Genomic DNA, 24,748 nt, shown 5'->3' on the forward strand with positions numbered 1-24,748 from the left:
TCCAAGATAGGAAAATGAAAGGGGAACTTGGGGAAAAGCTACAGACTGTTTAGCAGCCACATGGAAAGAGTGTTGAGAGACCAACCACTAAGCAGTAGAAATGTTCGTTTAAAGAGTTCTCTTGTCCCATCTGGTTTAGTCTCAGGCCAGACCAGGAAGCACCACTGGCCTCATCCCTCCTCCTGGAGGCAAAGCACAGCCTCTCGCCTCCACCCACACCCCAACCCCAAACTCAACTCTATGGAGAGGAAAACCAAATGCACCAAAGTGACGGACAGCCTGGGAGAACCATGAGAAGAAATGCAGCTGAGATAGGTGGTAGAGTTGGCTCGGCTTGTACTGAGAAGCAACTCAAAAAGGAAAGTGCTTGCTTTTTTCCACCATCCCTCTTTGTTCCTTGTGTAGTTCTGAACACCTAGAAGGAAAATTTTCCCTGTCTGTTCCATGTCCCCCATTTCCACTCCTTGGCTGTACACCATAAACTGTATTTTCCTGTCCTTTCAAAGGTTAAAAACAAAAGGGTTACAACCATTTCACTGCTATTTGCAATAACTCTCCAAGTCCTCTAATATTTTCTTCTAATGCACCTGCTTACTTACCCACTTGGCTGGCCCGCCTAACACTTAAATCTGGTTAGTGGCAATCTTTATGGGGCATTTCACCATTTACAAAGCATTTTCATTCCCATCATTTCATTGGATTCTCCCAACAACTCTGTGAGGTAGGCTGGAATTAAATCTCTGATAGAAATCCCTCTTCGCTCAATCAAGCCCTGAATACTGAAGGAAACCTCAGCAAAATTTCATTATCGAAGCATACTGAATACCAATGGGATTGAAATCATTTGAGGCTATTTCTACCAATACTTGCAAGCCGAAAAGGCTCTATTGCCAGAGCAGAATCCTGACATGAAACTTTAAACAGGGAACTTATTCTAAAACCATTCATGTCTCTAAGGATCAAGACCACATGCAAAAAAAAAAAAAAAATCCATATTCTACATGTTCATTCACCTCTAAGGAAAAACTCCAACAAAGAGGTTCAGGAAATAGATGTATAAAAATGCATTCAGAATCCCACTACAACTAAATCCAAAATTAGAAACTTTAGCTCCTACCTGCCAGCTCATAAGTGCTACTTCTTAAGCACTGCAGATATTTGGGAAAACTAATAAATCCTGATTAAGGCTATGCTTTTGTAATAGCATATGAAAATGTGATTTTAAAAATTCCAAATTAAATGGTAGCTTACCTTGCTTTGCACTGATTTTTCAAAATGGGTGAGCTTACTCAACTTTTGTAAATCAGTTGCATTTTAAATGACTGGATCTGGGAAAGTAAGAGTTTGCCTTTCTTTAAAAATTTATTATCTTTTTTTTTAAAGATTCATAGATCACACAAATGTTACATTAAAAAATATAATAGACTCCCATATACCCCACTCCCCACACCCCCTACTCCTCCCATATTGACAACTTCTTTCATTAGTGTGGTACATTCATTGCATTTGATGAGTACATTTTGGAGCATTGCTACATAGCATGGATTATAGTTTATGCTGTAGTTTATATTCTCTCCCAGTTCATTCAGCAGGTTATGGCAGGATATATAAAGTCCTGCATCTGTCCCTGCAATATCATTCAGGACAACTCCAAGTCCCAAAAATGTCGCCATATCACACCTCTTTTTCTCTTTCCCTGCTTTTAGCAACTCCAGTGGCCGCTGTCTCCACATCAGTGATATGATTTCTTCCATTGCTAAAGTCACAATAATTCTGTAGTAGAATACTAGTAAGCCCATATAAAATATGGACTTTCATTTTATTTCTCTATCCTGAGGACGCTGGGATGGCGATGTCCACTCTACCTCTATATCAAGAGGGGGCTTAGATCCCACATGGCTGATGGATGGGATTCTCCTGGTTGCAGCTCTAGACTCTCGATTCCCTGGTGTGGTGGCTGGCCATCCCCACCTCCCTGTTAGCTGACCTGGGTAAGTCCAATGAACTGGAGAGTAGGTATTACGATTCTGCTGAGGCTCAGGGCCCAGCTGGCACATGGACAGTCCAGAAACTCAAGTCTCTTGAGTATATACCAACCACAGGTTCAGTAAAAGTGACAGAAGAGGCATGCAAAGAGAGGTCATCTCTGAGTCCAACTCCATCACGCTCAGGAGCACAAATTCCAAAGTAGGGTCCAATGGCAAAGCACTGAACTCCAGAGCCATCTGCCATGACCATAGGACCTGGGTGTCTCCGTAGCCCTCAGGAACACTCCTACCTGGGGTTGTATCTACTTTGGCTTTTAAAGGAATCCAACAGAAATCACCTTATAACTGGATGAATAGTCACCCTACAAAAACCAGTTATTTTCTAATGTATATATTGGATAAATATGTAATTTTTAATATTTGATTTGCTTAAGTGGGATACATATGGATTTAATTTAAACAATCTACTTAAGTTCTCTTAAATAGAAGATTTTTTAATGCATTAAAATGATTGCTTAAACAGCTGCAACAACTAAGTAAACAATTAGGTGGCTGCACCTAGTGTAGGATTTGAATATCATTTTCTAATTCCAGTTTTAATACAAACTAGTTGAATGGCTTCAGGTAGCTCATTTGTCAATGACCTGGTTTCTTCTGAAATTGAGGGGTATGGATTAAATTATTTTCAAATTCTAATTATTGACTTACACTCATTAGTTTAACTTTTGTACTGAAAGAAAGTTGAAATATATCAGGATAATCTTTCTAAGAACAATTTTTACATTTCTCAGGAGGTTTTTAATGCTATTAAATTCAAGTCTGCTTAATACTTCCACTAGGTTATTTTCCAAGATGTTTTGTATTCAGCCTATTTACTCATGAGGCAAGGAATATTGCTTGAAAAGGAAAACAAGTGTGTTCTGCTATCCAAAGAATAATCATTACATTTATGACCTTGAGTTTCTATTGAATTTCTCTGTGTGTTTATCATCCAATGTTCAGCCAATCACCATACATTCTCCTCAAGATGACTACTATTACTGTCAGGGATACGCTTATAAGATTTACTTTTGGTCATTATTTATTTTTTAAGCATATTTATACTCGGGTCATGAATGAGAGAAGAGAGATGACTTCGTCTTTCCATTCCTGGCAGATAAAAAGAAATATATTCAGAGTTAAACAAACACTCACTTCTTTGCTTCAAAACAGAGATTGCTGGAATCAGGGCTGCTGCTACTGTTGTGCAACAAATCTTGGGGACGCCATTAGCATCCTGTGCTGTCTCTTACCTGAGAAAACTCAACAAGGAAAGAGCCATTTGCGCTCTGCCCTAGCCCTCCTCCACGCTGCAGAACGCAAGACAACACTGTGAGCCGGTGCAGGTATCTGCAGGGCTAAAATCAGGGCAAAGCCAAAGCCCAGAGAAGAGGGGCTTGGGAACACAGGTGGGGTTTGACTTGCCTCTGGCATTTATGCCTTTGCTACTCCCTCTCCAAACCTCAGGACTGCCAGATTAGCACCTCTCGGTGAGGGTTTGAAGGCCAAGTCCTCACCTGAAGCAGTGACTGCTGGCTTGAGTTTCTTATTATCAAGGAGGGTTTTATAAAGCTGGAAATGATCATAGATTGTTTATTTCTGACAAGTTATCTCGAGTGGACTGAACCCAGCTTATTTCCGAGTGCTATTTTAACTGCAACTCTTGTAGGTACATTTTATTTCTTCAGAAAGCCCCTTTTAACTTTTGAAAAAGTCCCTGTCATTTCTCAGAAAAGGGTCACTCCCTGCACTGCCAAGGCAAGCAGCCGCCATTTTTATTTTATTTAACGGCGCCCACCCTTTTGGTCATTTCTCCAATGATCTCATTAGGAACTGTACCAAAACACTTCAGTCATCACCATCCATCTCTTAGTCAGGGGTCACAATGGTCTCATTTTCAGAAGGTTGCAGCAGACTCAGTTTTACTTTTTCCTTTTAATTTTTGAGCTTTTTTCTTTTCTTGATTGTAGTGAAGTGGGTTGAATGGCTGTTTAATTACCCTTAAGACTCATGGAGCAGGGTTACTTATTCGTTGGAGTGGACCATAGTCACAGCTCTGTTTTTGAGTCAGAGCATTTATTATTGATCTCATTTTTATTTTTAGTTTCAGTACACTAGTGACAATCCTTACCTTTTTCTCTTCTCTTCTCTTCTTTTCTTTCTTTTTAGGAAGTACCGGTGATTGAACCTGGGACCTCGTCCATGGTAAACAGGTACTTAACCACTGAGCTACACCTGCTCCCCACAATCTTTATCTTATCTCTGTAAAATTTTGGTAAATATATAAATGAAAGATTAGATTAATAATGCATTAAGTGGGAAACGGACTTTGGCCCAGTGGTTAGGGCGTCCGTCTACCACATGGGAGGTCCGCGGTTCAAGCCCCGGGCCTCCTTGACCCGTGTGGAGCTGGCCCATGCGCAGTGCTGATGCGCGCAAGGAGTGCCCTGCCACGCAAGGGTGTCCCCCGCGTAGGGGAGCCCCACGCGCAAGGAATGCGCCCTGTAAGGAGAGCCGCCCAGCGTGAAAGAAAGTGCAGCCTGCCCAGGAATGGCGCCGCCCACACTTCCCGTGCCGCTGACGACAACAGAAGCGGACAAAGAAACAAGAGGCAGCAAAAAGACACAGAAAACCGGGGGAGGGGAGGGGAATTAAAATAAAATAAAAATAAATCATTAAAAAAAAATGCATTAAGTGTCTTTATATCTTTTCAAACTAAGGTTACTTACTGTTGAACAATGTATAAGCAAAATATATATATTACATGTTCTAATGTTTCATAGTCAGGCTCAATATACTGTAAAGTCACATAATTGAGATCTTTTTGTCTCTGCCTTCTATTAGGTTGGTGCAAAAGTAATTGTGGTTTTGCATTGTTGAAATTGGCCATTTGATATTGGAATACATTCTTAAATAAATGTGGTTAGTTATAAATCATTTTAATGTGCATTTCTCACTTTATTTTTTTTTTGCTAATGACTTACTTGCTGTTACTTTATATTTATTTTAGACTATGGAAATGATGTTAGACAAAAAGCAAATTCAAGTATTTTCTTACTTGAGTTCAAAATAGGTTGTAAAGCAGCGGAGACAACTCGCAACATCAACACATTTGGTCAGGAACTGCTAATGAACGTACAGTACAGTGGTGGTTCAAGAAGTTTTGAAAAGGAGACGAAAGCCTTGAAGATGAGGACTGTAGTGATCAGCCTTGGGAAGTTGACAACAACCAACTGAGAGCAATCTTTGAAGCTAACCCTCTTACAACAATATGAGAAGTTGCCAAAGAACTCAATGTCGACCATTATATGGTCGTTCAGCATTTGAAGCAATTTGGAAAGGTGAAAAAGCACCATAAGTGGGTGCTTCGTGAGCTGACCAAAAATTTTAAAAATCCTCATTTTGAAGTGTTGTCTTCTCTTATTCTATGAAACAATGAACCATTTCCCAATCGGATTGTGATGTGTGATGAAAAGTAGATTTTATTCGACCACCAGGTTGGTTGTTGGACTGAGAAGAAGCTTCAAAGCACTTCCCAAAGCAAAACTTGCACCAGAAAAAGGTCATGGTCACTGTTCGGTGGTCTGCTGCCAGTCTTATCCACTACAGCTTTCTGAATCCTGGCGAAATCAAAACATCTGAGAAGTAGTAAGTTCAGCAAATCGATGAGATGCACTGAAAACTGCAACTCCTGCAGCTGGCATTGGTCAACAGAAAGGGCCCAATTCTTCTCTATGACAGGGCCCAACTGCATGTCACACAATCAGTGCTTCAAAATTTGAATGAATTGGGCTACAAAGTTTTGCTTCACCCACCATATTCACCTGACCTCTCACCAGCCAACTACCATTTCTTCAAGCATCTTGACAACTTTTTGCAGGGAAAACACTTCCACAACCAGCAGGATGCAGAAAATGCTTTCTGAGAGTTCATCGAATCCCAAAGCATGGATTTTTATGCTACAGGAATAAACAAACTTATTTCTCATTGGCAAAAATGTGTTGATTGTAATGGTTCCTATTTTGATTAATAAAGATGTGTTTGAGCCTAACTATAGTGACTTAAAATTCGCAGTCCAAAATTGCAACTCCTTTTGAACCAACCTAATATTTATGTTTGTAGGATCTGTTTGTCCCAGCCTCTTCACTAAAATTAGCTGATGTTGTAAGGCAGGTGGAGGTTGGGTCTACTGACCTGTTATACTGGTAAAACAACAAATATATCAAGTACAGTGCACAGTTAGTAAAACAAGCCCCCCCGCCCCACCAGAAAAATTTTTAAAAGCATCAAACCACTCTCCAATTCCTAGAAGCAAATCAGTCCAGGTAAATATGGGTGTCTCTTTTAGGGAGTAGATTACTTTCCGTTGGTTTTAATTTGATTGATGTCCCATTTATCTCTGTTTTGGGTTATTCACATGAATCCTACCACCCAGGAGCAAACACATCTGGTGACAATGTCATATGGGATCAAGCAGTATTTGTTAGAAGGTGTAGGTCTTACAGCCATCAATGCCTATGGCAGGACTCTAGGCCAAGAGAAGTCTCGAGGCTCTGATAACTTTGCCAGTTTTCATTTTAGTATACCATTTATTCTTTCAACCTTATCAGAGAAGGGAGGATGGTAAGGTCAGCATAAATGCTGATGAAAGGGGATGATTCATCAAATTTCTATAATTATTTGACCAGTGAAATGAGTGCCACGATCATTCAAGAGCTCAAAGGGGACTCCCAAAGTGGAAAATATATCCTGCAATGGTTTCTTAGCTACTGCAATTGTACTGGCTTTCTGGCAAGGGACTGCTTCAACTCATCCAAAGACTATGGAAACCACTACCAGTGCACAGCTATATCTCAAGGATTTGGTAGTTGAATAAAGTGCAATCTGCCAGTGTTGAAATGCCCTTTGGGGGGACCTGACATTCCAGGTGCCATTTTTTAAAAAAATATACGCTTTATTATTTTTTTTAAGATAATTAGATTACATAAAATGTTACACTAAAAAATATAAGGGATTCCCATATGCCCCACTCCCCACACCTCCCACTTTGCCCCACATTAACAACTTCTTTCACTAGTATGGTACATTCATTGCAATTGATGAGCACATTTTGGAGCATTGCCATTAAGCATGGGTTATAGTTTACATTGTAGTTTATATTCTCTCCCACTCAATTCTGTAGGTTATAGCAGGATATATAATGGCCTGTATCTGTCATTGCAATGTCATTCAGGACAATTCCAAGTCCTGAAAAAACCCCCATTCTACACTTTTTTTCCCTCTCCCTGCCTTCAGCAACTCCAGTGTCCACTGTCTCCACATCAATGTAAAATTTCTTCCATTGCTAGAATCATGATATGTCTATAGTAGAATACCAGTAAGTCCACTCTAGTCCATATTTTATTCTGTAGTCCTGAGGATTCTGGGATGGTGATGCCCACTCCAGCTCTAAGTAAAAGGGGGCTTCAATCCCATACAGCTGAGGGATGAGACTCTGTTGCTTGCAGTTGTAGACTGTCTCGGTTCCTTGGTATGGTGGTTGTCCCTCCTCACCTCCTTGTTAGTTATCCTGGGTGAGTCCCTTGAACTGGAAAGTAGGTGCTGTAACTCCACTGAGGCTCAGGGCCCAGCTGGCACATGGACAGCCCAAAGATTCAAGTCTTTTGGATGTACCCAGCACCAATTATAGGTTCAAATAGAGGGACAGAAGTAGCATGTGTAGAGAAGTCACATCTGAGTCTAACTCTGTCACACTTGGGAACACAAACTCCAAAGTAGAGCCCACTGGCAAGGCACCAAACTCTGGAGCTATCTGCCATGACTGTAGGACCTGGGTGTCTCCAGAGTTCTAAGGAGCCCCACTATTTGGGGTAGTACCTACTTTGGCAGTCTATGAGATCCTGCTGAGACATGCATAAGCATTACCTCTGGGATAACCTCCTGACTCTCTTTGAAGTCTCTTAGCCATATAAACTCATTTGTCTTTACCTTTTCCCCCTTTTATACAATATCTTTTCCCAGTTGCATTGCTAGTTGGTGCTTGATAGTAATCCCTAAGTGCCACAAAGGCTCATCCCCAGGATCCATGTCCTATGCTGGGGGAAGGTAATGCATTTATATGCTGAGTTTGGCTTAAAGAGAGGCCATATTTGAGCAGCACGGACGCTCTCAGGAGGTAACTAAAGTAAGACACTGGGGAAGAAATGGAAGAAAATGTCACTGTACATATGGAACAACAGATACTACAGTGAAGAAAGGCAAAACCTCAAAAAAATGTTAAATGTTTTTTTTTAATATTTCAGTTTTGTTATTTTAGTTTGTTTTTCTAAATTATTATTTTATATCTTATGTTTAAACCTATCATTGTTATTTCATTTTCCTATTAATTATATTTAGTGATATTCTTGGCTTCATTTTTGAAGACGTTTTGGATCCAGGTGCCATTTTAATAGTTTTTCCTCAGTTAGAAAAAAGGCAGGTATAGTGTGTATTGTAAATTTTTCTAACAACATCATCAAAATTTCCCCACCAATATTTGGTCATAACTTCCTTCATTTTTTGGACTCCATGATGGACTCGTTCATAGAGATTTTTGATTAGTAGAAGTTCTTTCAAGGATTCTGAGGAAATAGGCCTTCCCAAAATCCACTGTTAGGAATTATTTCATATCCCTCTTATTGCCAACCATTTTTTCAAATTTCATAGCTGAACACTGATATTTAGCCAATTTTTTTACAGTGGTTTTGTTTTCTGCCAGTTCTTTCTGACCAGTGTCATGAGAAACTTTATTTATGATACTGTTTTACTGTCAGCTTAATTTGTTGAGCAGCTTGCTTTGTATAATGACCACCTAATGATTTTCCCTAATTTTCTGGTTCAATTTTGCAAATGTAAGCCTCTTTTTATTACGGCTATTTTTTCAGATAATACTATTGGTTCTAAAAGTTCATCTAATAGTTTATCATTTTTTGCTTGGGTTCCTGATGAGGTCAGGAAACCTCAATGTTTCTACAACATTCCAAAATCATGAACTACTCAAAATGCATACCTACCATCAGTATAAATATTGATGGTTTTACCTTTGACTAGAGACAGGCTCTAGTTAAAGGTTTTAACTGGCTTGTTAAGCTGAGGTGAGGTCAGGAGTTGATTGGTGTAGCAGTTTGATATTGTTTATGAATTCCAAAATTAGATATTAGATTATGTTTGTGAACTGGTCTGTTCCTCTGGGCATATTAGATTGTATTGGATTCAGAGGTTTCACTTTTACTTGATTAAATTATGATTAAGGCTTGGATTGGGCCACATCAGTAGGACGTTGAGCCCCTTTGGTGGGCAGGGACTCACAGAGAAACCTACACAGCAGAGGAGTTAGTTGGAGTTTTTGGATTCTGGAATCCTGGAAAGTAAACACACAGGAGAACACAGAAGAAAGAGATGTTCCATAGACACAGCAGAGGCCGTAGGAAGAGAAAGAGAGCCTGAAAGTCTACAGCTGACCTTGTGGAGAGAACAGAGAAGCTGAGCCTGGAGAGAGACAAGATTTATCCCAGCCTACAGCTGACAATGGAAGAAGCTGGGACCACAGAGCCTTAAGAGCAAGAGGGAGGCTGAACCCTTGTGGATGTTAGCAGCCATCTTGCTCCAACATGTAGGAACTGACTGTGGTGAGGGAAGTAACTTATGCTTTATGGCCAGGTAATTGTAAGCTTCTACCCCAAATTAATACTCTTTATAAAAGCCAACAAGTTTCTGACATTTTGTATCAGCACCTCTTTGACTAATATAACTGGTTTTCAATTTTATTCCATAGTAGTGTACTGCATAAGTTCCCAATATTTTCTTGTTTCTTATTTTAAGACAAGATCCATCTATCAAAAAAATATTAAGTCTGGGTTAGTCAAAGGGTTTTCTGGTAGATCTGGCTATGGGACTATAATTGAAAACAACCACATCATAATCATAGGTTTCTCCTTCTTTAGGGAGGGGAAACAGTATTACAGGGTTTAAAATATTACAGCAATGGATGTGAGTACTTGAAGGGAAAGCAACAATATTTCATAAGATGCCAATTTGCTAGTTGACAATGTGCCAAGATGGCCCTGAAGTTAAAAACTGATGGACATATGATAACAAGGTTTTAGTTGGCCAAGATGGAGGCATAGGACATCCTGCATGTCATTTGGGTGAGTATCGAATCAAGAAAACATAACTTTAAAAATGGCAGATCAGGATGCCAGTTTAACTCAGTGGTTGAGAGCCTTCTTCCCAAGTGCAAGGTCCTGGGTTCAGTCCCCAGTACCTCCTTAAAAAAAAAATACTAGATGAAGCTTGTAGCACTGTTGCTAACCCTCCCTGGCCTGCTTCCTGGCAGAGTGTGGAGACACCCTGTGCTCCCATTTTGACTCCCTGACTCTGTCCCAGAGTAACCCCTAGGTATATAGTGGATACCTATATTTAATTGTCAATCTATCCATTATTGGTCTGAAAAACTGAACTAGGGAGTCTGTCTCCAGCTCACCTTCCAAGAACTTGCCCTGCAGGCAGAAGCATTTTATAGACAAAGAAGTGTAAGAAACAATAAAGTCAAAGTGACCTGGGGTAAAGGAATATTTGCATTGTGATATAATAGAGTACCCAGGAGAGGGAGAAAGTCTATTTCATAGGGACTAGAAGGGACAAATTCCTGTAAATGGGGAATCCCTAAGACCATGATCAAGCAAAAGCCCAGGACATGACTCAGGCTCAGATAAATCTGAGAGGACCCTGCACTTTGCTTTCACCTCTGGCTAATCTTTATCATAAGAGAGCAAAAGTCATAAGGAGAACACAGCCAATACAGAGCCAATTTGCAAGGATTGTTAATGTGTTTTTTAATGGGTTTCTTTGTTTTTGTTATCTCCTGGCACTCAAAGAAATCTTGAATATCACTAGCTGGACACAAATTAAGGAATAGACAGGTCAGAGTCTAAATTCCAGAGTAAATACCTTAAAATATTAAAATATACAGTATGCAAAAGACAGAGGAAATGATTGTCCATCCTAAGGAACAAGATAAAAATCCAGACTACATCAAGGACTGATCTTGAACATCTGGACAAAGGCTTTTTAAATGTATCCCTAATATGCTCAAGGAGTTTTTTTTTTTTTTTAATGAGAAAGAACTAAAGGAAATCAAGAAAACAATTAATGAATAATGTAAGAATCTCAATAAAGAGATAGAAATTTTAAAAAGGAAACAAAGAGAAATACTGGAGTTCAAGTCCACAATAACTGAAATGAAAATTTCCCTGGAGGGTTTCAACAGCAGATTGGAGGTGGCAGAAGAAAGAATTTGTGACCTTGAAGACAAAACAATGGAAATGATTCATGCTGAGGAGCAGAAAGATAAAACGTTTTTTTAAAAAAACAAAGAAGTCTTAAGAGACTATGAGACACCATCAAGCATATCAAAAAATGCATTATGGATTCCTAGAAGGAGAAAAAGGTGGGGGGGGGGGGTAAAAGGACCCTTCAAACATAATAGCAGAAAACTTCCCAAATCTAATGAAAGACATGAACATGTACCTTCAAGAATCCCAACAAACCCCTACAGGAGAACTTGATGAGAATCATACCCAGACACAGAATAGTCAAATTGTCCAATGCCAAGTTGAAGGAGAGAATTCTGCAAGTTGCAAGAGAAAAGCAAAGTGTTACATACAAGGGAGTCTCAATAAGATGAAGTGCTTAATTCTCAACAGAGATCGTGGAGGCGAGAATGGGATGAAATATTGAAAGTGCTAAAACGAATTGTCAATCAAGAATTTTATTTTGGGTAAGACTGCCTTTCAAAACTGAGGGTGACGTGTGAAACTGGCCCATGTGCAGTGCTGATGTGCGCAAGGAGTGCCATGCCACGCAGGGGTGTCCCCCACATAGGGAAGCCCCACACGCAAGGAGTATGCCCTGTAAGGAGAGCCGCCCAGCATGAAAGAAAGTGCAGCCTGCCCAAGAATGATGTGACACACAGGGAGAGCTGACACAACAAGATGATGCAACAAAAAGAAACACAGATTCCTGGTGCTGCTGATAGGGATAGAAGTGGTCACAGAAGAACACACAGTGAATGGACACAGAGAGCAGACAACTGGGGGGAGGGGGAGGGAAGGGGAGAGAAATAAATAAAAAATAAATCTTAAAAAAAAAAAAAGACAACCTACTCAGTGAGAGCAAATATTTGGAAACACATATCCGATAAGGTTGTAATATCAAGAATATAAAAAGAAATCCTACAACTCAGTAGCAAAAAGACAAAAACCCAATTTAAAGATGGACAAAAAGACTTGACTAGGCATTTTTCCAAAGATGATATACAAATGGCCAAAAAATGCGTGAAAATATACTCAGCAAAATGCAAGTAAAAATCACAAGTATTGGAAAGGATATAGAGAAATAGGGACACTCATTCATTGTTCATTGGAATTTAAAATGTTGCACTTGCTGTGGAAAATAATTTGGCAGTTTCTTAGGAATTTAAGTGTAGAATTACCATATGACCCAACAATCCCATTTCTTGTATATACCCTAAAGAATTGAAAGCAGTTACTTGAACAGTTACTTGCACATAGATGTTTACAGTAGCATTATTCATAATTGCCAAAAGAGGGAAGCAACCCAAGTGTTGTTTCCACAGGTGAATGGATAAACAAAATGTGGTATATACACATAATGGAATATCATTCAGCCATAAAAAGGAATGAAGTTCTGATACATGTGACAACATGGTTGAACCTTGAAGACATAATGTTGAGTGAAATAAACCAGACACAGAAGTACAAATATTGTGTGAGCTCACTGATACAAAATAATTAGAATAAGCTAATTCTTAGAGTCAAACAGTAGAATACAGGCTACCTAGGGTTGGGGTAGGGTAGGGAAAGGGGAATTAATGCTTAATTGGTACAAAGCATCTGTTATGAGGTGATAGTAGCATAATATTGTAATTTTAATTAATAGCTGAGTGATATATTTGAATATGCTTAGATGGGGAAATTTTAGGTTTATGTATGTTACTAGAATTAAAATTTTTAAAGAAAAAACAAAGAAATGTACAAGACATTGAAGTCTAATGAAATCTATGGACTATAGTTAATAGTACACGTATAATGATATTCTTTTATAAATATTAAAAAAGGTACCCCACTAATGCAAAGTATAATAGTGGGGAGGGTATATGGAAACTGTATCTTTTATGCATGATTTTTCTGTAAACCTACAACTTCTTCAATAAGATACATATATATGTATAATGGACAGTGTGTAATACTTTTAATTGTAAGGTGTGTCCTTAGACTAAGTCAATTTGATGCATCAACAAATTTGGCAGTGGCAGTTATTGCCCAGAGACTAGCCAAGAATGCTGTTCTAGGAATCAATTCGAAGACTGCAATAAGCTATGGGTCTCTCTTGAACTCCAGGTTTTCAAGTGAGAACTCCCAATGCCTGATTCCGATTTTTATGCACAAACAGTAAAATGGGTTAAGTGTCTTTAGGTAACCTTAAGGTTGAGGGTTGCATGAAGACTTCTTTTAATTGTATAATTGGTGAGAATTACCCATTTATCTAAAAATAAATAAGAACTGGGCCTACAGTGAGAAAACATGAAGGCAAGAGACATCTGACAGAAGAAAGCAAAACAGATTTATACTGAAAAGAGTCCATGTTCAGTCAAAGGTCCCCAAAGCAAAAACTATAGAGGGGTCCCACAAACAGAAAAGTGACTGTCTTAAGGTATACTCTTCCTTCACAGACAGAGCAGTGTGCTCAACATGGAAATGTCTCAACATGGAAATGTCTCAATGTGCTCAACATGGAAATGTCTGTACCAGACCAAAACCAAACCCAAAACAAGTCTAATAATAAATCAAAAGAGCTCAACACAAAGAAAGTGGAACACGCATCTGGGAGAAACTTACCCCTAACACTCCACACGTGGCAAGAGAGCAGCTTATACAAAGGGTCCTGTGAATACCCATATCTGGTCACTCACCAGCTATGGGAATGGTTGGGGGAGGGCAGGGCTACTTCTGATTTGACACCAGAAACTGTTAAAAAAAAAACAGAGTCAGCAATAATAATCAAGAATCAATAATGTAGGTTTATTGAAAGAGAAACTGTTCAAACAGGGAGATCTTAAACAGAAGAGTCTCAAGTGGTTAGTAAGTTACATTGGCTTATAAGGGCCATTAGGGGACTTCCAAAAGGGAAGTTACAGTAATTGGTTGACATTGAGATTCCTTTTTTTACAAAGTGGGAAAAGATCAGAGATTGGTTATTATAACAAACTTGTTCATTTCTGATAGGTTATCTCAATTGGACTGAAGCTAGCTTAATTCCAATTATTTAAACTGCAACTTTTGCAAGGTACATTCCATTTTTTTCAGAAAGTCCCATTTTTTATTTTAATTTGAAAAAAGTCCCTGTCACTTCTCAGAAAGTGATATAATCCAAGCACTGTCAAGGCCAGCAGTCATTTTATTTTATTTAACAAAATGGAGACAAGATATGGTAAAAGCAAGTTAAATAAGTAGGCGTGCAACAGAACAGGGGGCATGAGGTCAATGTAAGTAAAGTTTAACATTCAACATACACAAATAAGACATTATGCTACAATCAAAGAAATGTGGATTTTTTAAAAGGTGAAGGTGACATTACATACCTACTAAAATAAATAAAAATAAGAAATCTCAAATTTCATAATTCTGTTAAAAATATAACAATTACTGCTGACTTATAAAGCTGCTTTAGTCTGGAGAGTAATCTGGCAATATGAAAAACCAATTGGAGATGCTTATATCTGATAACTTTACCCTGATGAGCAGATCCAAGGAATTAACCTAAAAATGGCCTAAGGCAAATTGTATAAAAAGTTCTTAGCAAAACTATTTATAGATTCTGAAAACTAGAAACAATCCAAGTGCCAATTGATAGAAGTAGGATATACATCTGTAAAGGGCACCTATCTGTGTAATATTAATATGATAAGCTCATGGAATGTGACCAGGTGTGGCAACCTGATATAAAGTAAGGGAAAGATAAAAATGCAGAATCCAAAACATGTACTCGTTGGCTGCAACCACATAAAGGTCAGAAGAAATTTCAAAGATATTGTGCACTACCTACCGTTCAATCTCTATTGGATTCATCTGTAAAATTTCATTTTTTAATATTTTTTCAACTATTTCAAACAAAGTCTGAAAAAGGAGGAAAATGTAGTAGTAAAGACATTTTAATTGGAATACAATATGCATAAATCTTATTGTTCATTATTATAATTAGGCTTATAATTGCTTAGTGCACCAAGGCCAGATTTTTAAAAATTAAGTAAAAGTCAACCAATTAAAAGAAAGCGTATGCTGCGGCTGAACGACACATCAGTACCCTGCTCTGGAATACTGCCTCCCAGCCACAGGGCATGCACACACCCTCAGGCTGCACACCCGTATCTCCCCACACTGCCTTCTCCATCTCTCCCCATTCCCTGCCCACTCCCCACCACACCCCTCCTCTCATTATTCATTTATGCCTCTGTTATATTTAATCAATGACAGTTCAAAATTTGTAAGGATTGTATCTTGATCTTTTTAGAGTAAAGACATTCTTGGATCTAAAAAGGCAAAACCAATCGTATATGGGCTAACAAGGAAAACTGCAGAGACTCACTAAGGAGAAAGAGGGAAACCAAGGAAAGATGGCTGCTCAGGAGGCTGGCATCCCGGGCTCCAGAACCAGCTCTGTCCTAAGGGTTCCTCATCTCAGACAAGTTCTGCAATCTCTCTGGGCTTTAGTTTCTTCTGGTTTCATATCATATGGCTGAACTACAAGATTTTCCAGGTCCTTTCCTTAAATTTTATTCTTTTTTAGTGAGGGGGATGTGGGGTCTGCTAAGTGGTTGTCAAGGAAGTAGCGATCATTTCTCCAAACTTTGGTTCTTCCTTTTCAGTTCCTGGTGATTTTTTTCATTGTCACATTTTCTTCCTGAATCTGTTAATATGACATTTTGCTTTTGCCATCACACTTTATTTTATTTTTTTAGAGTCCTCTGAAGCATTTTTAAAACTAAACTTTACTTTTGAATTTACACACTCTGAAGCATTTTGAGATATATAAAAACAGGACAGAGATTTTTTTTAAAATGCCTTTGTAAAACATAAAAAAGATTAATAAGTTTGGCTAAATTTTCTTTGTCAATGCTAAATCATTTCTACATTTTATTTTACTAGAAAAATAATGGCGGTAAATCATCTTCTAATTAGAGATCTATTAGCCTGATTCCTAGCTAGACTCTGGGCATAGTTAAGCTGCTAAACGATGGTTCTTATTTTGTTTTTTAAAATAGCATTGCTCTTGTTTTATGAGTCAGAAAATTCATAGTACATATTTAATGTCAAATATTTAAAAACAAACATTAAAATGTAAATGATTAAATTAGTTCTTGAAAAATGTTAATAATTTCCATGTAAGAAGTGCCATATTTCTATCAGACATTTTCATAGGATCTTATTGCAGTATGGAATTTCCTAGAGCCAGGTTTGTTGTGGAGATTACATTTCTTAAAACTATTAAGGACAGACTCCCCCAAGAAATAGCCTAAGACTTGGGCACCCACTTGATATGGCAAGGCAACCTTGAGAAAACCGAAGAAGTAGAGATTTGGACATGAACCACAGAAGGTGTGAAGGATTAATCTCACTGTGGGTCATGGACCTCATAACAGATGGAACTGGTCCCTTGGTTGCCATAGCATTCTCCACCCAGCAATGAGATATAATTCCTGAAAAATCTCAAGCAGGAGAATTCACATTTGAGAAATTTGGAAGAAAATAAGTTGGAAGTGGCCCAATGGATGTTTTCATGATTAATTTTTATTTTACTGAAATAAAGTACTAAATATACTTTAAATAACAAAATCAATGGCGTTTTATATACCTTAAAATAGTAACTGTGGGTATACTACTAGTTTCCATTTACTGTTCCTTCCTTACTAAACACTTTTGTTTATATTTTCTAACTTCGCCAGGTCACCGTTCCCAACTGCTTCCATTCAGATCCCATGTACCTTCTGTCTCCACCCAGTGTATGCTGGAAATGGCTGTTCTTCATTTGGAAAACTCCCATTTGTCTTTTTTTTTTTAACATTAAAAAAAAAGTTTATTTCTAGTCCTCAAAGTACAAAATTATTTTGAACAAAGTCATCAAATGTAGCAGTTAACGTCAATGTAACAATTAAATAATTGAATGAGATTAAATTAAAAATAAAAGGCAATACAAAATTTGAAGACAAAAGAGAAAAGACAAGCTACTTTCACTTAATTTCTATCTACCAAAATAAGAAAAAGAAAACAGTAACAGATTCTTAGCAAAGATGTTCAATTCCAACTATAATTCTTTGATTTTCTTAATACAGAATAAAACTTTGCTTAACAGAATTGTCTTACATTTCCTTTTGTACCTTGTCTTGGCAACATTCTAGAATGGTGAATGAGATAGACTTCAGCTCCTTCAAGGCCAGGCCAGTGCTAGATTCTTCTTTGTAACTCCCAAAATATCTATCACACTGTGTTTGCCAGAGTGTTCAATAAACATGTTGAATAAGAAAAAAAAATCTATGTGTGCATACACATGAGAAAATAGACTTTCTCATGCACACACACACTTACATGTGCATTGGGGGAAAACTTATTTAAACTGTTTAAATATTTAATGTGGGAGCAGTGGAGACATGGAAGACAATCTGGCTTGTGTATTACTACAGAATTCCACTTAATTAAAAAAACAAAATGAGTTATTAATCTAGATGATTTTAGTTACAATATACACTGTTTTTGGACATTTCTATCTGGATATGGTACCTCAGTGTATATATATATATATATTAATTTAGATTAAAACAGCAATGCAAATCCTTTAAGCATCCATTTTTTATAACCACTGCCTGATCTGACCTAAAATTCTTCAGGGTAGAATACAGTATATACAAGCAAATATTTAAAATAGCCCTACAAAGAAATTACTCAGTTAGTTTTATTTTTTTTTTTAAAGATTTATTTATTTATTTATTTCTCTCCCCTTCCCCCGCCCCCCACCCCAGTTGTCTGTTCTCTGTGTCTAATTGCTGTGTCTTCTTTGTCCGCTTCTGTTGTTGTCAGCGGCACAGGAATCTGTTTCTTTTTGTTGCATCATCTTGTTGTGTCAGCTCTCCGCCATTCCTGGGCAGGTTGCACTTTCTTTCCTGCTGGACGGCTCTCCTTATGGGGTGCACTCCTTGCGTGTGGGGCTCCCCTACGTAGCTCAGCACTCCTTGCGTGCATCAGCACTGCACATGGGCCAGCTCCACATGGGTCAAGGAGGCCTGGGGTTTGAACCGCGGACCTCCCATGTGGTAAATGGACGCCCTAACCACTGGGCCAAGTCCGCTGCCTACTAGATGAAATTTAAGCAGCTAAATATTTATATGTTGAAGAGAAGAGAATTCCTACTATATGCCAGGCATTCAACATGTGATGGCAAGAGTTATTTTAGCCTTTATTTCTTATGCTATTGCAATCATTATGTTTACTATTCCAGGTAGGATAAAATATTCAATATTTTCATGGTTTCCCAGCTTTAACTGTCCCTCAAGGCAGGAAAAGGAACAAGAGCAACAGATAGCTTTAAGACCACCAGAGAATCTGAAATATAATAAATAAGTACTCTACTAATATTGTCCTAATAACACAAAGAACTACTAAGGTAACTTTCAGATTCAAATGGGAATTTTCATTCTAAAGTGATAACAAAAAGGGTTAGGTCACAAGGCAATTATGAAAAAAAATCTTGATTCCAATATAATTGGTCTTTCAACAAGATCAGAACATTTTAATTTTAAACTTATAAAATTCTGTATTGTTGCGTTTAAGATTTTTTTGTTTAAAAATGACATATTTCAGAAGTAACCAAAGTATATTTCTACTACAGGTTAGTTTATCTAGGTAAGTAAAACAGAAACCACAGTGCACCTCCCTTAACCTAGGAGTCAGGTGGTAAGACAAAGTCCATTGCCAGCAATGGGCAGGCAGGTAACCATCAAAACCTTGTAAATACAAAGCCAAACTGCTTCTACAAACTGAAATGCTCTTTGTTGAGTCATAGGAATAAAAATGGGGTAATGGCACTATATTCGATGAACATGGTCTTTATGTGTGGAAGTACCTTCTTGAGTGGTCAGGATGATCAGAGTCTTATCATCCAGTGGATTTTCTATTTCATTGGTAGCACCTTCTGTATCATAATCCATTCAAACAACAGTTTACAAAGAATATTCAAATCTGGAACTCAGGAAGCATTATAGCTTTCCACCAGAACTAGATAAGCTTGTTTCTGCAAAGTAATTTAGTAATAGCTATAGAAGGCCAACATAATCTGGAGAAAAATGAACTCAAGAATCAAATTGAAAACAGAGACTAAGTGCTGTAATTATAAGTTTCATTAATTATTGTACTCATTTTTATGAAAAACTTTCCTGCATTATAAGGAAAGCCTTTTCTTTCCCTATCCATAATTTACAACAAATAATATGGAAAAAAATAGAAAATAAAACCCTGCAAGTTCCCCCACTGTACCCCCAAACATCAAAATCATCTTCATTCATGATTTGTACTATTGCTGGATGGCAGGTACAGGTGAAGTTAGAAGGGATAATATCTTCTCCAAAAACAAAACAAAACAAAACAAAAGAAAAAAAAAGCAAGAGAAGAATGGAGCAGAGAAGACAGGAGAGTGCATTCTAATAATTAATGCAATAGGTCACAGACCATTTTTTAATTTTAAAATAAAAAAGTATTGCTATTGTCAAGCACATTTCACTTCTCTTATCTTCCTTTCTCCAGTTCTTAACATGAATATTATCTATTCACTTGAGAAAAATCTAAATGATCCACGAATTCACTATGATAAATACTTTGTCACTTAAGTTTTTGTAGTCAGAAAGATGTTGGTATGGGAACAACATAATTTATGGCCAATCTCTACAGCTTACTGGTCACAAGCTGCTTCTCTGTATAATTAAAGTTTTTCTCTTTTTATGAATATAATCCCATGTAATTGTTTTTTAGTTCACCAAAGTTCAATTCTCTCTCTCTTTCTGTTTCCAAATATTTTTCTCCTTTAAGTGGGGGAGGGGGGGAGTTAACTTTTAAACTCCAAAAATTTAATAGTTATTGTATTACTTGCCACTGGGTGGGGAGGAGGGTTAATTAAAACAAAAACAAACACCAAAACCCAACTTAGACGTAAATTTACAGCATATACAGAAACTTACTTGCAAAATGAAGGAAAAAGGAGGTGGGGTAAGACACCAACCAAAGTCACAAAGCCCAGTTGGAACAAGAACAAATCATTTTGGTTCCTGGAGCCAAATCTGGAGCAGAAAGGAAGATAAAAATTGTAAGGACAAATAGTCAATGGGATTCTTTTTCTGTTTCAGTGATTTAGTTATAAATATAGATTACTAGTCTTCTCTCTATGTATGTTACAAATGCAAAACAACTCACCACTATGAAATTTCTAAAAATGACTCACATTTGTTAAAAAAAAAAAAAAAAGGTAAAAATCACATACTTTTCTCCTCCTCCTTCAGTTCAAATTCTGAACTGAAATATTACATGTAACAATAACTGGTCCTAACTTCTATACAAAGTTAAGCCACATTGAGCCCCACTGCCTATAAAAGGGCTACATAATTTCTATCACATTGCCTTGAATTTAGGCATGAAAAGAATTTCTCAAGGCAACTCAAAAGGAGCAAATCAAGGAATAAGCTAGGAAGATTAACAGATAAAACAAATACTATGAAAAACTCAAATCTGCCATTCAAATATTGAAAATACCCCAAAGGGGAAACTGAATGGAATCTATTACAACAAAGTTAGCAAATAAAATGCAAATCTCAAGCACGATAAATGGCCCTGATGGGCTGTCTGCTGAAGGACTATAAGTAAGGCTAGGGATTCAGTCCACAATTCCTTCAGGACCCTAAAGCAAGTACTGGTTCATTTGAAAGTCATAATTCTTTTTTTGCAGTTTTCTCTCAGTTCTTTAGGGAGTGGTTTGCTGTTTTCCTCCATATTATGCATACCATTTCTTTCACACCCTCGAAGACGTCTTTTAGAAAATGGAGAAAAGACTTCATAGGCCACCACAATGATGGCAATGGTTACTCCTCATTGCTTCTTTAGCTTCCATGGTCAGTGGCATCGTGCTAGTTAAGTTTGGCCAGTTCCAAGAGGGATGCTGGAATGGTTCTTTGGCTGAACCTCTTTTTACCATATCCATCTCCAACAATGATTTTAGAAATCCTGGAATATTGGGGATAGTTTCTCTGGATTCTGAAGTTCTGGGGTTCCATTAGTTGCTATCAGGTACAAAGCCCTCAAGGGGGGGACTCTCACTGAGGTATGGAAGCTCTCCTTTTACCCTCTCAATTGCCATGATACTCAGAGACCATATGTCCACTTTAGGACCATAAGCTCTCCATGGAACCACCTCTGGTGCCCATCCAATAAGGTGTTCCAACCACAGTGCTTCGCTTGCTCTGCTCAGGGGTGATCTGGGCACAGAAACCAAAGTCAGGACGTTTAACTGATCCTTCCATCTCCAAAAGGACATTGTCACTTTTGATGTCTCTGTGGAGCACTTGGTGAGCATGTAAAAATTCCAGTGCCTGTAAACCCCCTCTGCATACAGCAGCAATCTGTGCTCCATCCTTGAAGGTTTCTGTTACATCAGTAAGGCACCCACCAGCAAGGTATTCCATTACCACAAACAATTCATTGTCCATCCGATAACTGCCCAAGAAGTTAACTATGTTGGGATTCTTTAATTCTTTCATCACTAAAATCTCATTAATGATCAATTCCTTCTTTGGCTGTTTCCGTAAATACACCTGTTTGATCGCAACCTCCTCTCCCAATGCTCCATCAGCAGTCAAAACTGTACCATAAGCCCTTTGACCAGTTTTTTCATATCTTGTGTATTTTTTCACCTACACTGATGATAGTTCTTAATTTCTCCATAATCTCTTTGTCTGTCATTGTGGTCTTCTTTTTCTGTTTGTCTGAAGACTTGGCACCACTATCAACATTAGAATCACCAACTGGCACAGAAATACAGTCAGTTCCAGATCTTGTGTGAATTGATTTTGTATGATCTGGTCTTGCAGCACTAACAGGAGGAGCAGCCTCTTCATCGTCAATGACTTTCTCCCTTAGCAGACAGGATTCAAAATTATGAAAGGGCCGCAAGCGAGGAAAGGTCCCTGCCCCACCGAGGCGCCTGGGTCCGAGCTCCCGGCGGGCTCTGGAGCCCCCCTGACAAACGCAGGGGCGCGGGGAGCGGGGCAGGATGGGCAGCGGGGCGGGAAGAGCCGCAGCCCAAGCCCCCGGGCGCTGGGAGCCGAGCGCAGGGAGCCTTTGGCGGCCACAGCCCGGCCCAGGCCAGAGGGGAAGCGGGAACAGCCACCGCTGCCGCTGCGGTGGCCACAACCCTGCGGGAGGGCGGCGGCGGGGAGCGGGTGGGGCGGGGTCCCCGCGGGGTCCCCATGTGTCTTTTAATACTCTGCCCAAATGTCACCTCCTCTGTGAAGCATTCTCTGTCGTCCCTAAATAAGGTCCCATAGCACCTTTCACCTATTTCTACTATGGATAATCCTTACCATGTGGTATCGACATTTTTTGCTTTTTTTTTTTTTTCTGGTTCCACAGCTGTGAATATTCATCATCCATCCCCAATACTCAGTACAGTGCCCAGAAGGTATTAGGACACCTATTTAAGTGTTGACAGCATCCAAAAGCCTCAGAGTTGTATAGTGCTCCCTGGTCAACCTTTTTTCTCGTTCTTTACAGCTGACGCTCAAGTCAGGACCTTATTTTGTTACTTGTCAACTTGTTACCCGTCAAGACAAGTCAACCTGTCAACTTGATACTTGACTGCCAAACTTCAGAATTACCTGGGCAATGCATTACAAATGTCGTTTCTAGCTCACAGGCATTTTACTCAATTCATTTTAGGGGCCCCCAAATCCGAGGACCAACATCCCTAGTGCTTCTGGCATGAAACTTTGGGACACACTATTTAGCCCATATCTCCCCCCTAGGCTGGTCCCCTGCTGGAACACAATGCGTGGTGGTTGGAAGTTGCATGTACCCTGGAAAAGCATGCTGCTAAACCGAATCCATCCCTGTGGATGTGAACCCACTGTAATACCGCCTTTTAATGACATTACTTCAGTTAAGGTGTGACACACTTACATCAGGTGGGTCTTAATCCTATTACTGGAGTCCTTCATAAGCAGAATGAAATTCAGCCAGATAGAGCCAGGGGAAGCAAGAAGCTGGACGTCAATGGAACCCAGAAGAGAAGCGAGAGACCAGGAGACTCCATGCGCCTTGCCATGTGGCAAGCTAAGGACCAAAGATTGCCAGCAGCCAACCCCAGAAGGCCAGTCTTCACACCTTGATGATGATCTCGATAATGACCTGGATGATGATCACCTTGATAATGCCTTGATTTAGATATTCTCTTAGCCTCAAAACCATGAGCAAATAAATCCCCATTGTTTAACCAGACTCATTTCATGGTATTTGCTTGAGCAGCCTAAAAAAACTAACACACTATGTCTCTATTGAGCAAGGCAGGTATCCCAGATAGCTTTGCTTTGCTGTGCTGGCCCTTGATGCTGATTAGTTCTTCCTTCCACTGATTTCCACAGAGACTGGAGGCCTCAATTGTTTTGTTTAACTCTACTTTAGGTGATTTTATGCCCTGAATCTACTCATACCTACTTTGACTTTTAGTTTTCAAAACTTCACCATTTCTAGTCCCAATTCCAAGTAAGTCATCTGAGACTCCCAGCTCTTCCCCGGTAATTTCACATGGTAAGACCATCGCGCCTCTGGGCGCTGCAGGTTCCCAAAGGCCTTTTGCTCTCCTGTGCACAATTCTTTCTAAAATGCTATGACAGGAGGCAAGATGAATGGAGGCTTTGAAGAAAAACCCAGTTCTTTTTCAGTAATAAAATAAATTTTTGTTTTCACCTGGTGCTGAAATATCTGAGTTCTCAGGCTTCATTAAGCACAAGCCCATTAAATGTGGTTTCAGGTGAGAATAATCCCAAGACTCTTCTGCTTACTGGGCTGTGGCCCATTTTATCTTCATCCCCTGTGTGAACCCCACTAAATTTGTTTTCTTATCTGCTTCCCCCAGGAACATGAGTAAGCTAGATCTGGCAGGTTTATCCATATCAAGATAGTCCTAGCAGCACAGTATTTCTAATTGTCACTTTCAGGCTCTGCTAACATTCAGGTGATGTTATTTGATATACATTATTTATGTCTAGACTATAGAATGTTAAACAAACCCTGCTTATTAGCATAGGTTGATAATAAATGAGTTTTCAACTTGCAAAAAAAAAAAATCACTTGACTTGTTCCCAGAAGTAACAAACTCAAATGTCCACAGGAGCCATGAGGATAATGTAAATTTATGAGTCCAGCCAGATATAAAAAAATAAGACTCGACCACTGTGATCTTCTGCTACCTCTTGTGCTCCCTACATGGTCATTCAGTGGGAACCTCATACCTCTTTTGTGAAAGGTCAGCTGAAGAGAGTCTTGCTCTCACCATGGCCAATGAAAAGCCTAAGG

The 24,748-nt window shown here is 38.8% G+C and overlaps 1 pseudogene; it reads right to left on the minus strand.

Moving 5' to 3' along the window:
* Positions 1-21,233: 21,233 nt before the first annotated feature.
* LOC101417601 (serine/threonine-protein kinase PAK 2 pseudogene) lies at positions 21,234-23,990 on the minus strand (annotated as a pseudogene).
* Positions 23,991-24,748: the final 758 nt, after the last annotated feature.

This window comes from Dasypus novemcinctus, chromosome 5, assembly GCF_030445035.2.
Source record: "Dasypus novemcinctus isolate mDasNov1 chromosome 5, mDasNov1.1.hap2, whole genome shotgun sequence".
NCBI classification, from domain to species: domain Eukaryota; kingdom Metazoa; phylum Chordata; class Mammalia; order Cingulata; family Dasypodidae; genus Dasypus; species Dasypus novemcinctus.